Genomic DNA, 12,365 nt, shown 5'->3' with positions numbered 1-12,365 from the left:
CTGGCTTCAGCCAAAAAACAACCTGGGATGTTAAAATCCCCAAATCCTCCTCTGCAGAAAATTAATATCCACTACCTGCAGTAATCTCTCATAATATACATGCACAGTTTCCTTTGGTTCTTGGGTAGTTCTTTTAATCTTTAACCAATCCAAATCTTTCCAGGGTACTATACCCTTTAAAAATGTAATAACTGCTTCATATTTTTCCACCACAACAGGTGAGAGTGCATTAGCTTTAACTTCTCTCACTGGTTCTTCCTTAGGCCATTGTACCACAGTATTTCATTCAGCCCATAAATCAGCAGGTACTACAATGTCGGAAAGCTTATTCAAATCAGCCCATAACACCTTTGAAATTTTTATGAACCGTTCCACTTATGCATACCACTACAATGTAATGTGTGTATGATGCAAAGTGCTCGGACACCCTACACTGGTATGAGTGGTGCTGTATAACTAATTCAATGCATCTGAGAGGGTGTGGTTATGGAGACTTGGTCATTGTTAAAGGGTGCTAGTGAGAGAATTTGTGGTAGAGGTGGTCATTGGGGGGGCGCCAACAAACATTGTCGCACAGGGTGCCACCAGCACTAAAGCCGGCTCTGCTGGTTTGTGGATTGACTGTCTGGCTTTGGAGTGACAGGGGCTGGGGATGTGCATTACCTCAGGCAACCTCGGGGGGGGGGGGGGGGGTGATGTGTGCCCTACCTTTCCTGAATGAGTCAGGGCTGGGCTGAATAGACCTGTGCTGCATTCAGAGTAGTGGGAGATGTTTTCACTAGCACCTGAATAGGCCTGATCTGCGTTTAGAGTGGTTGGAGGAGATTTCCCTTGCACCTGAATAGGCCATGGCGGCCTTGGCCAATGCTGTCTCCACCTTCTGCCTTGAAGCTGGACCTGAGAGGACAGAACTGGTTTGGGCTGAGAACAGACACTCTCTGCCCAGAAGAATAAAGAGAAACTGAGTATAAATATTGGGGCCCAGACCCCAGAACTTTGGATTACTGCAGAACTAAGGAACCTGCCAGGGAGAGTGCTGAAAAAGCTGTCAGGAGGAACTGCCACTTTCAATAAATCAATCAATCAATCAATCAATCAATCAATCAGGGAATTGTAAAGTGCGCTACTCACCCGTGAGGGTCTCAAGGTGCTGAGGGGGGTGTCCGCAGAGCTGTTTAGCTGAAAAGCCAGGTCTTAAGGGTCTTCCGGGAGGTGTTCAGGTAGGGGGCACGTCTGATGTCTGCCGGTACTCGTTCCAGGTCTTGGCTGCAATGTGCGAGAAGGATCTTCCGCCTGCTCTGGCTCTGTGGATGCGCGGGGTTTCGGCCAGTGCGAGGTTGGAAGATTGGAGGTTTCTTTTGAGGAACGTAGAAGTTGACTCTGTCGTTGAGGTATTTGGGTCCGTTGTTGTGTAGGCATTTGTAGGTGTGAGTGAGGTTTTTGAAGGTGACTTTTTTCTCCACAGCGAGCCAGTGGAGTCTACTTAGGTGTTGGCTGCTGTATTCATGCCGGGGGATGCCAAGGACGAGTCTGGTGGCAGTGTCCTGTATTGTCTGGAGTTTGCGTTTCCATAGTCCAGTCTGCTGGTGATGAGTGCATGGGTGACCATCTTTCTTGACTCGGGTGAGATCCATTTGAAAGTCTTACGGAGGATGCGGACGGTGTTGAAGCAGCTGGAGGTGACGGCGTTCATGTTAATGTTAAGTTGCAGTTATAAAGCGCTAATCACCAAAGGTCTCTAAGCGCTGCAGCATGGAACAGACAGTCCAAAGTTCTTTCACGACACTGAGCTCAGCATGGAGCAGCGTAAGCATGGCCGAACGCCTCTGTGAACAGCATCGTCTTGGGTCTCCTCCGGAATGGAAGCAATCTGGCTTCCTTACGCATACCATCCGGTAGCTTGTTCCAGATCTGGGGGATGGAGACTGAAAAGGCCCGGCCTCCGAAAGTGGGCCTATTGAAGCAAGGGCATGCAAGGAGGCTAGCTTGTGATAAACAAAGGTGACGTCCAGGCTCATAGGGCTTCAAGCGATCTTTGATATATTTGGGTGCTTCACCAAACAGGGATTTATGGGCGATGCACAGACCCTTGAAGCTTACCCTTTGCTTAACAGGTAACCAATGCAACTGATGCAACAGGGGGGTGGCATGCACTCTTTGAGGCAATTTATAGATCAGCCTCGCTGCGTCATTCATGACCACTTGGAGTTTCCCCAAGAGTTTACCAGGGAGACCAATGTAGACTGCATTGCCGTAATCAAGGCGAGATAAAAATTAATGCAGTCACCGCCGCCTGCATGGTAAGGGGTGACAACAAGATCAACAGTTTCCGGAGTTGGCACATCAGTCCGATACAGCTTCCCACTACAGCAGACACCTGGGTCTTTAAGGTCAGTCCAGTGCCCAGCCTGATGCCCAGACTTTTCATGGCTGGCACGGGTGTTCGAGTAGTGCTCAGCTCTTGGAGCCAATAAAGGCTGGACCAGGTGGAAACTCCTGAGGAAAGAACCAGGACTTCGGTTTTATCTGGGTTCACCTTCAAGGAGTTAGAAGTCATCCAGTTCATGGTATACCTAACTCTGTGCTGTTGTGAGCCCTAAACCCAGCTTGTCGATTATGTAGCAATCGGTGTTGTTTAACATAAGACGAGAGAGCTCTAAGTACATGTTGTTCAAGCACTTTAGTCAAAATCAAAAGGGAATGGATCACTTGTACCTGCTACCAGGGTCCACTATGTTCTATCTGTCAGTACCTCAATAAAGTACTTAAAAAGCCCTCATTCACGCAGGCAGACCGTGTGGCAGTTTATCTTGATTCTCCGCCTTTGTTAGGTACGTGACAGCATCATCATAGGGTCTCTTTATTTGTATGCTTCCGCCACCTGGAGGGATCCAATGGTTTTACAGTAGTGATTAGAAATCAATGGTGAGTGAAAAGTGTCCAAGTGAGGTGTGGTGCTCTTTAAAAAGTGATCCTCATACTACCTGAAAATAACATTTTTATTCTGTATGGTGTATGGGAAGACTGTATAAAAAATTGATGATCGTGTAGCGATGGACTGAGTATGAGCCCACCGCACTATCGTGGATGGTCGACATGTTTAAGCCCGCTATTCGCCCTCAAGGGGTCGTTGGGCTTTCTTCAGGACCTAAGAACTGTGTGACAATTGGGTATTGTCCAATTCCGATGATCAGAGTAAATACCCTGAGGTAGAGGTCGATAGTACCTAAAAAAGGAGACAAGAAGTGGTATTCGCAAGTGTGATAAAATAGAGTATAAAATGATGGTGATGCATGTCCTTGTTCAACTTGAACATGTAAAATATGCAGAGAGAAAAATGGCAATTCTTTATCTCATTAAGCAAACATTAAAAATGGCAAGTCTTTAAATGCTGTTTTTGTCCAGGGTTATAGTAAAATGTTTCAATAATACAGGCTAATACAGTTAAATGAGCACGTGTGGAATTCATGGTTCTATGTCTAGAGTGATCTCATTTGTCACAGTATATTCCTCATGATTAGCGATGTGACGTGTAATGCGCATTACTATCGATGTTTAATCTAGTCACCCATCTACGAGGACAATGTGCTTACGTGATTTTTGGATCTTAAGTGTGTTCCGGTTGGCAAATCGATCAATAGCTACAGCCCGGTATCTGTTAATATTGATGAGCTCGTGGCGTGGATGTAAAATAATAATGTGCTAAATTTAAGCCCTCATTATATTGTATGGTCTATACACACATCAAGCGGGTGTGTGAATTGCTGCGTCGTGGTGAATAGCGCGTATATGTCAGGCACTTGTAACAGTGTTTTACAGCAATGCGTGTTAAATTAGTTTCATGGGCGCTTCTTGCGTTAATTGTGCTGTGCATGTTAATTTGGGAACATTGTGCGTACCTTTAAGGAGTCCCGATTCAGGCTTCAAATGGGGCCGCTGACAGCGCAATACCTGCTGTTGGATTAAAGTGAAGTTAGCATTAGTCTCTGTTTAAGGGTACATTACGTGTCTTCCCATGCGAGGTCCAGCGTTGGTCATACCTCTTCCGCGGTGCTGCACGACTTGTGCTGGCGCTGCTTACAGGGTCCCGGGCAGCGCGGGATCTTGTGTTCACTCATTAAGTTACTTCCTCAGTCAAGGAGAGTGACGAAAGACTAACATGAATCGTTGTTATTGGTAAAAAACCAAGATGTTCCTATTTTGTTTTAATTTATCGGGTTTTGTGAAAAATGAATCAGAAAAAAGGAACAATAAAAATGATGCAGCGGAATCTCGCGTACAATCATTAGTATGCTATCTCAATTAAGATGGGTAGCAAAGAAACTCATATATTCCTGGTTCGGTTATTGGTTATAATGATAAGGGGGGGCGGTTGAGCAAATGAAGGTCGGTGTTTTGGTGCTAAAATTTGTTTGGGGTTGTAAGGTGAAGCGGGTGGAGTGGCTGTCAGGAGGTACTGCTTTTCAAGTACTGAAACTCTATTGTATTGGTCAAGAAGTGGTTCATTTAATGCTGAGCCAAGGAATGTTATCAATCAGACCTAGTACGTTCGTCTTAAGGTGGTGTACCCATCTCTGCTCTTTCTCAAAAATAATTTTCTCAGCTTTATGGGTCGTCCTGGTTAATGTCTCAATGACAACCCAGTTTAGGTCATCGATGGAGAGGCCATGTTCGATGTAGTGTGTGCTCATTTTTGTCGTTTCACGTTTACAGTTGGCATTGCTTCTATGTTCACAGATCCTCTGCTTGATTTTTCGGCAGGTCATTCCGATATATATCTTAGGTTGTAAGGACAGATGATCATGTAGATCACGTGTGTTGTGTTACAATTAGTGTGTTGCCTGATTGTCCATTTCAGTTCTGGGGTTAGTTGTTTGCTTTTCGTGGTAGTAGTTAGTTTGCATACTGAGCATTATCCGCAGGGATAGTGGCCTGTGACTGGTTGTATGTTCCACAGTGTATTGGTAGTTTTGCTTATTTGGGGGCGCTGAAGGTCGTGTATGCACTAGGATGTCTTTGATGTTCCTTGTTTTTCTATTTGCAAATCTAGGTTTTGGCCAGTCTAGTGTGCCTGATGTTAGTATTCGCCAGTTTTTGTTTATTATCTTTTTTACTGGGTTGCTAGCTGTGCTATAGGTGGTGATGCATGTCAGGGTGTTTGGTGTTGGGGTCTTTTGTGTGGATTCTGATGACATCACTGCATTCTGACTTCGACACCAGTGACCACACCGTGGTTTGGGGGCACTGCTCGTAAGGCACACGACGCACCACCCTGTCCCACTCCGCTGCCTGGGCCAACCGACACCAGCTCCCAGCAACCGGCACTGTCGCCTGCGCCGTGACCTGTCAGCATCGCAAAGAGAACAGCCTCACTCCGCACCGCAGCCCTGGTCTTACTGGTGCCGCTGGACGACCGTCACTGAGCCGCTACCTGCACCGCAACTTGAGGGCACCACACGCCGCACTGCTACGCTTCACATTGCAACTGTGACAGATGCCACGACTGGCCCGCACCAAAGTGATCGGCCACAACAAAAAGCTACTGTTTATGAGTCTGCGAACACCATGACCAATGAGATCGGACAGAAGGTTATTCTTTCAAAGTACATATTTGTAAGTACTGTATGTTGTAATTTTATCATGTTGGTCTTGTTTTGCATATATAAAGTATTGGATATTTTTCTAAACTGGTGTGGTGTCCTATTGTGGTGTTTTCACTGTATTACTGTTGGTTATGTGCAAATGCTTTACACACTGCCTCTGAGATAAGCCTGACTGTTCATGCCAAGCTACCAAGGTGGTGAGCAGGGGTTATTTCAGTAGTGTATCCCCCTTATCCTGACTTGAAGGAAGGGTCCCTACTTGGACAAAGGTGCAAATCATTGCCAAAGAGGAGATGCCCATTTCTAACAATCACACCGACATTTGCATAATTATTCACTGCTCTATTGGTTCTCCTATGATATTTTTCCCTCTCTTTTTCCCTTGCAACTTTCTCCCATGCTTTAAAAGCTTCATATTGAATGGGTCCTGGTGGTGGCTTCATTTTATCAAATTTCCCTTTAACTGATCAAGAATCCTAGTGTTAAATGTCCCTTATCTAGGAAAACTCAAGGCATCAGCCTTCTCAGTAATCCTACTCCATTGATGAAGGCAAAAACATATGCTTAAACCAGGCTCAGTAGTCATAATGTATGCAGGCGTACCCTCCCAAGGCGCCACTTCACCTTTGCGTACTGGAAAAATAACATCCCCTCTTACCAAATTGTTAAAATATTTAAATCATTTCATAAAGACAGGTCACTTTGAAATAGCATGAATAATTAGAATATTTCGAGTTTGATTCCGTATATGTCAATTTCTCAAAAAGCCAATAAAATTTCAGCTATTATTTTCACACTTTCTTATTAACAAATCCAAAACGTTATGTTTTCCCTGAAAATACAATCTCAGCGCTGCTCTACAACGTCACCAACCAATCCCAGTGCGAAACACATCAACCGACCAATCTCAGCGTGAAACAATGTGAGTTTCAACCTCACTCCTCACAACAGTTCACCCTCCTTTACCATTTTCTTCGTATTGAAACTATTTTTACAAATAACTTCAAAAACTCCTTCTTGTTTGATCTACTAAAAGAAATAAAGTTTCTCAAGCATTTCCCTCGTTTATGCAATTAGGTTCCACTAGCACTGATCAATATTAATCATTCACAACAAAGCTCCTTGTCCCTATGTCAATGGTATAGGTGATGGTACCTCACACGCTACACCTTTAAATCTCTGCAAACAAGTTTTCAATTATAATATTATCCCGGGATCTTTCGACTATGATGAGTCTGAAATCGTCTAACACCTTTTCAACCACTAATTGACTATTTCTTCTTACCCACACATTCTATTCAAACATTCAATCCAGAAGAAAGACACAATTGCAACCACAACACATTTGCCCTATTAAAACTCACTCCTTCAAAACCGCAACCGCCTCTGAATACCGCTTTCTCGGATCTTCAAGTTCTGGACATTATTAGATTCAGCAATCAGGAATTTCAAATAAGATTCTTGGGTAATATTTTATAGCTCCATTCAGGGTGTTAAACCATCCTCTGCTACCAAATTTGCGAGCACGGAAATGACATAGAAAATGTATAAACAGCTCCACCTTGAAACTTACTAAGATAGTCTCTAATTTCCACACCAATTTCTTCCTCAGGTCAATGAATCTTTGTCACTGTATTAGAATGGAGCACAATCGAAATACGTTTGTAAATCAATCATCAACTTGCAGAGTTATAATATTCAGTCAATGAGGAGAGGTTTGGTTCAGTTTTAAAAGTGTTATTTTCTTATTAAGAGATTAGTCTGTATTTTTGTCTTTTTATTCAGGTTAGTCAGATAAACCATTTATAGAAAAATAGAGAACATTTTGTTAGAATGAGCATACAAAGTGACAGCATATTCCATAAAGGAATTTAGTCCCTATCTTAATCGTAGAACGTAACCTGTCCTAGTAAGAACCCATTAAGAGTTGTTTTGGAAAAGAGAAAGAAAACTTTGAAGCAACAAGCTAATAGCCATGAAAAGTTGAACTCCCCATATATAGAATTTTAAATGGTAAGAGGGATACATGTACATGGTATATGACATGATGCGGTCCGGCGGGGAGACGAATAGGTGTCCTGCCGCGGTTTTCCCTAACTTGAAATAATTTCTCAGGGAAACACCGCCCCCCGCGAGTCCATGAAGCATAGCTCTGCTTAGAACAAAATACACTACGTGACATAGTGATCATATGTATAAACCACACATGCTTTATTAGTTGCAGCGTTTTCTTGAATTAATAATTCATTTCCATATTTAGGTTTAATAGGAGTGGTCCCTGTGTGGTCCTGATGAAGAGCTAGGGGTAGACTCGAAACATGTTGATCTAACACTGAACTCCTACCCATTAAAGTTAGGTTTTCTCCGTGTAACACCCCCTAATAGATATACCAACCTAGGAGCGATAATAAAGTATTTAAGCCCACTAGCAAGGTATTTTTAATCACTTTAACCGACTCCACCACACTGTGCACTGCACATAGTCTTCCACTCAAAGTGCTCCTACATATTCTCCGCAAGTCACAGCACACCCCAGTTCGTAAAGAACTGGGATGGCCCCAATGATGAAGCATGTCACCGTGGGGAAACCCTGGTGAGTGAGGGGACTCAAGAAAGACATTTTTCTTTCCTGAAGGCAATCTCTGATCATATCGATTGGGAGCCTCTTCCTTCGACTTGGTCCTTAAACCCGTGATCTCGGGTTTTCATTTTGAGCATTAAATTAAGGAGGACGGACCTAGTTGTAAACCCTCTACCTCCCTTTCATTCTTTATATATGACATGAAGACAGAAGTTACTTAGCAAAAATTAAATGGAAATACTGATATAGGCAAAATCCAATAGAGTGTTCGGGTAGTGTGTAGAGGGTTTGGGAAGTGGAAGAGACAACACAGTTCTCAGTGGTATGGGTGATGTCTTGATAGAGTGAAACACTGGGCAAGCCGAGCAGTGTCGAGAATGAGAGGGGATGCTGTCTCAATGTGAGAGAAATCTCTTGGTTAATAGAAGTTTTACTTCTATCCTGAAAGTGGATTTTGTTGTTGAATTGCACAACCAGGAAACCTAGGATCAATCACGGCTTTCATGTTGGATCAAATTGTGTTACCTTACTTCATGGTGTCCCTGTTTTCTTTATCATCACATTTGAGAGGACCTTGAGAAGCATAGTTTCAGTATGTGTGCTGTATTAAAAAAATACTCTTGCAAATCTTTTAATAGTCTTTAATATTGCTTCTTATATAATGACATTCAAGGCCCCCAAAGGATACACAAAAGAACAGACCTGGCTAGTGGTCCACTAATGGCAAGTCTGTTACGGCACTGAGCATAATTCTTCCTAAGTTCATGTTTAGAAACTATCTGGTGATGCAGCGATACAGCCTGATGCTCTAAAGTTAAATTCTTCCGCAAGTTAAAGAAACATATTTTTTGTAATTTTGAAGACCCCTCTGTATTTTACATGATGTTTTGTTGCACGATTTACATGCCAAAATATGTTCATTGCTCCAGTTGTGTTATGGCTGCTAATAGCTCGGTCTAGCTTATTTGCTGACTCGCTCACCTCTACCGCATCCTACACTGGAAGGCATCCATATTGTGCCCTAACACAAACAAGAAGGAGCTAAAAATTCACTTTTTTTGTGGTAACAGAAGCCACGAGGTGCCAGTCTCTAAAGTTGTGGCATCTTCCCATTTTAATAAACAATTTGGTCTAATAGGAGTTTAACTTGAGTGTAAAGAAAATGATGAATTAAAGAGAAACTTAATGAAGAGAGGCCCCTGTGCTGTCTTAGAAGTTAACTTTCTCCATTTAAGAATTTCTTTGTAATATAGAATCTTAGGAGCATGGAGCTCAGTGCACATGCCTTTGTGAGAAAATAATGTTTATTTTGGAATTTAAAGGGATTTATAAATATCACAGTTGATTTACTGCTCTAGAACCAGCTGGGGTGCGTACTCTAAAGCTCTTGATTGAACCTCAACTTTATGCTGGTATTTGTGACCGGAAACTGTGTTACACTGGTGACATGTTTGTTGGTGACGACAAATGTATCACCTCAACAGAAAGCAGTTCAATGGTCATTCCTATAAACTTAGTGCAGTGTAATAGTTTTTGATTCAAATGGAACACTAGAGGTCACTGTAAAAATATGCAGAGGGGTGATATCTTACATCATTGAGTGCTGGCAGTGACAAAATTTGTGGTTAGCTGATTAAGGACATTTTCAGCATGGTGTGCGCACTTGTGTTTCATCATGCTTGAATAAAAACAGAAATCTGCTGTAAAAACAGATGCGCTTAGCATTAGCGGCCATCTTACGTGTGGTGGGTCTGGCTTTTCATCACATCTACAAAACAAGAGCAACCGGCTGTAGAAATAGACACTATCCTAGGAGTGGGTGTCAGTCTTTTCAAAACTGTAAACAGGACAGTGTATTGTAACACCAATTTGTCATATGATAAGTCCCGGATGATGGAGACAGCTAGCTGGAAATAAACAAGACTTGTGGTGTCATCAGGTAGTGAGTTATAAATGAATTGAATATGAAAAATATTTAAAAAATAATAATAACCAAAAGAAGAACAACTTTGGTAATATAAGCAAGACAACAAATTTGGTTTTGAGCTACTTTTGGGAGCTGAGCTTGCTACCCAGTGGCAGGCACACCTTCTCTGGAACTCCAGTAAAATTACTTGAGTCTGTTGTTCAGTAACAGGCACACCGTCCTCGTAAATCATATATAATTATCATAGTTGGGCACGCTGAGACAAGCACATCTAATTTGTTAAATGCGAGTTATTTTTATCCTTTACTTAAACAGTGGAAATTAGGTATTTACATATTACAGGCTATTTATTTTATTCTGTGCGAGATTAATGAGAATTATTTGGTTTCCAGCTTTACAGTGACAGGCGCACCTTAATTACAGTATCTTAATTGTTTTATCACATTGTGGTATATGTTAAAAGCTAGGACACATAAGGGAAGAAAATGCAAAATATAAAGCCATCTCAATATTTCATGGTTAGTCCAGGTAATCCGCCCATAAAGTGGAGTAAATTGGAAAACAAATTCTTTAGTTATGCTAGAGTCTGTGGGCCAAATCTTAGTGCTGAATGAAAGTACTCACTTTTATTGTAATACCTAGGGGGCAGGAAGAATTAAAGACTTTACCTTTCACTTTCTGGAGAAGAACAAAGAAATGTGAATGAATAGGACTCCTATGTGTGGAAATTAGATAGTCATTACCTGCCACGTACTAGTAGCATTATATAAAGATACCACTTTGGCCTTAGGAAGTAAGGGAAAGATGAGTCAGTTGAGGATTATGTCACATGTCTAAGAAAAATTGCTTCAACCTGCAAATTTGGTGGCGAGCTAGAGGAACGAATTAGGGACCAATTTTTTTTAAATGTGGCAGTGGCAAAATTAGACAATTGGGGTGGAAAGATGAACCTCCTCTTGAAGAAGTGATCAGTATGGCAAAAAGGGTAGAGCACAGGGTCAGTGTGTAAAGGAATTATGCATCTCACAAAGGCAAAACACACAATAGGAAAACATTGGGAAACTATTTGTGTAATGAGACAGAACCAAGATCTTGTGAAAGAAGGAAAGAACACATTTTAAGGCCAACGTTTTAGTTGAGGTGGACAAGGTCACAGAGCAAATGCAAGTGATTGTCCTGTGCTTAATAGTGTCTGCCATGCGTGTGGAAAGAGAAGTCACTTTTGGAAATGCTGTAAAAGCAAGAACAAACAAGCATTGGGAAAGCCAATAGGTTTGGCCTATGCAACATCTATTGGTTTTGTCAATCTTTAAGACACGTTGCATAGCAGTGCTGACTGCTGTACAAAATGGCTTAACGAAAACAAAAAGCGATATGACGTGGTCAACACTGGAGAAATTATAGCAATATTTTTACTTTATGTTGCATAGTAACATGGCTTAAAAACATTGACAAAGCCAATTGATGTCACCTAGGCAAAACTTATTGGCTTTGCTTCTCCCAGCTGGATGCATGGCACTGCTTTTACAATTTTGTTGAATGATATTTCAGGAACAACACTTGAGTATATTTCAGTCTCATTTTTAACTATTACTTTTTTCTAGTTTCACAATATGTAGCTCTCTTTTTTCAAGTTCACAAAATTTCTGTTGAATTTCTGCAAACAAACATTTGCTTTTCAGTGCTCATGTGCAAGTGTCTTAGAAATAAAAATGTTTACTGCAATTTTTTCAACTACTTTGCCTGATGCAATTTAAGAACTGTCTGTGAAACTATGCTACTGTGTGCCTTTTCCCCAAAATCATGTCCCTTTCTGGAATTAGAACAAGACTAATGAGGGCTTCTTGTTATCAAGCACATAGTACGCATGGGGTTCGAGCACATCTACCCTGCTTGAGTGAACCCCCTGTATGTAGCTTGGGCAGCCATAGCAGTTTTCTTAACTGTAGGTGTGAGAAAATGCCTCTTGTTAGAAGGTTAGTTCCCACTTTTTGCCTGGTATTTGATGTGGTTTTGATTGTAGTGCACAGGGTCCCTGCCAACCAGGTCCCCTGTGCCTGTGCTTCTTCCCTAAAAACGATTCCACAATTGGCCCCTGTAAGTCCCTAGTCCCCAGTCCCTATGCCCTAGGGTACCTAGGGCATAGGGACTGAAAATGGTCCCCTAGGCCATGTAGACTGCCACTGCAGCGTGCATGGCCTGGTGCAGACAAATACGACAAAGTCGACATGGCACACTGACTGTGTGCCATGCC

General features: G+C 42.1%; 1 long non-coding RNA gene across 1 annotated transcript in view; it reads right to left on the bottom strand.

Moving 5' to 3' along the window:
- The window catches only part of LOC146831346 (uncharacterized), a 52,428-nt gene extending 48,330 nt beyond the window's left edge, over positions 1 to 4,098 (bottom strand). Inside the window, exons 1-2 of the long non-coding RNA XR_014961559.1 lie at positions 4,041 to 4,098; positions 3,900 to 3,954 (exon numbers count right to left, since the gene is read on the bottom strand). This is a non-coding gene — a long non-coding RNA (uncharacterized LOC146831346). The remainder of the gene's footprint in view (positions 1 to 3,899; positions 3,955 to 4,040) is intronic.
- Between the last annotated feature and the right edge of the window lie 8,267 nt (positions 4,099 to 12,365).

Source organism: Triturus cristatus, chromosome 5_1, assembly GCF_964204655.1.
Source record: "Triturus cristatus chromosome 5_1, aTriCri1.1, whole genome shotgun sequence".
Taxonomy (NCBI): Eukaryota; Metazoa; Chordata; class Amphibia; order Caudata; family Salamandridae; genus Triturus; species Triturus cristatus.
This window is presented reverse-complemented; position numbering and strand designations above follow the sequence as displayed.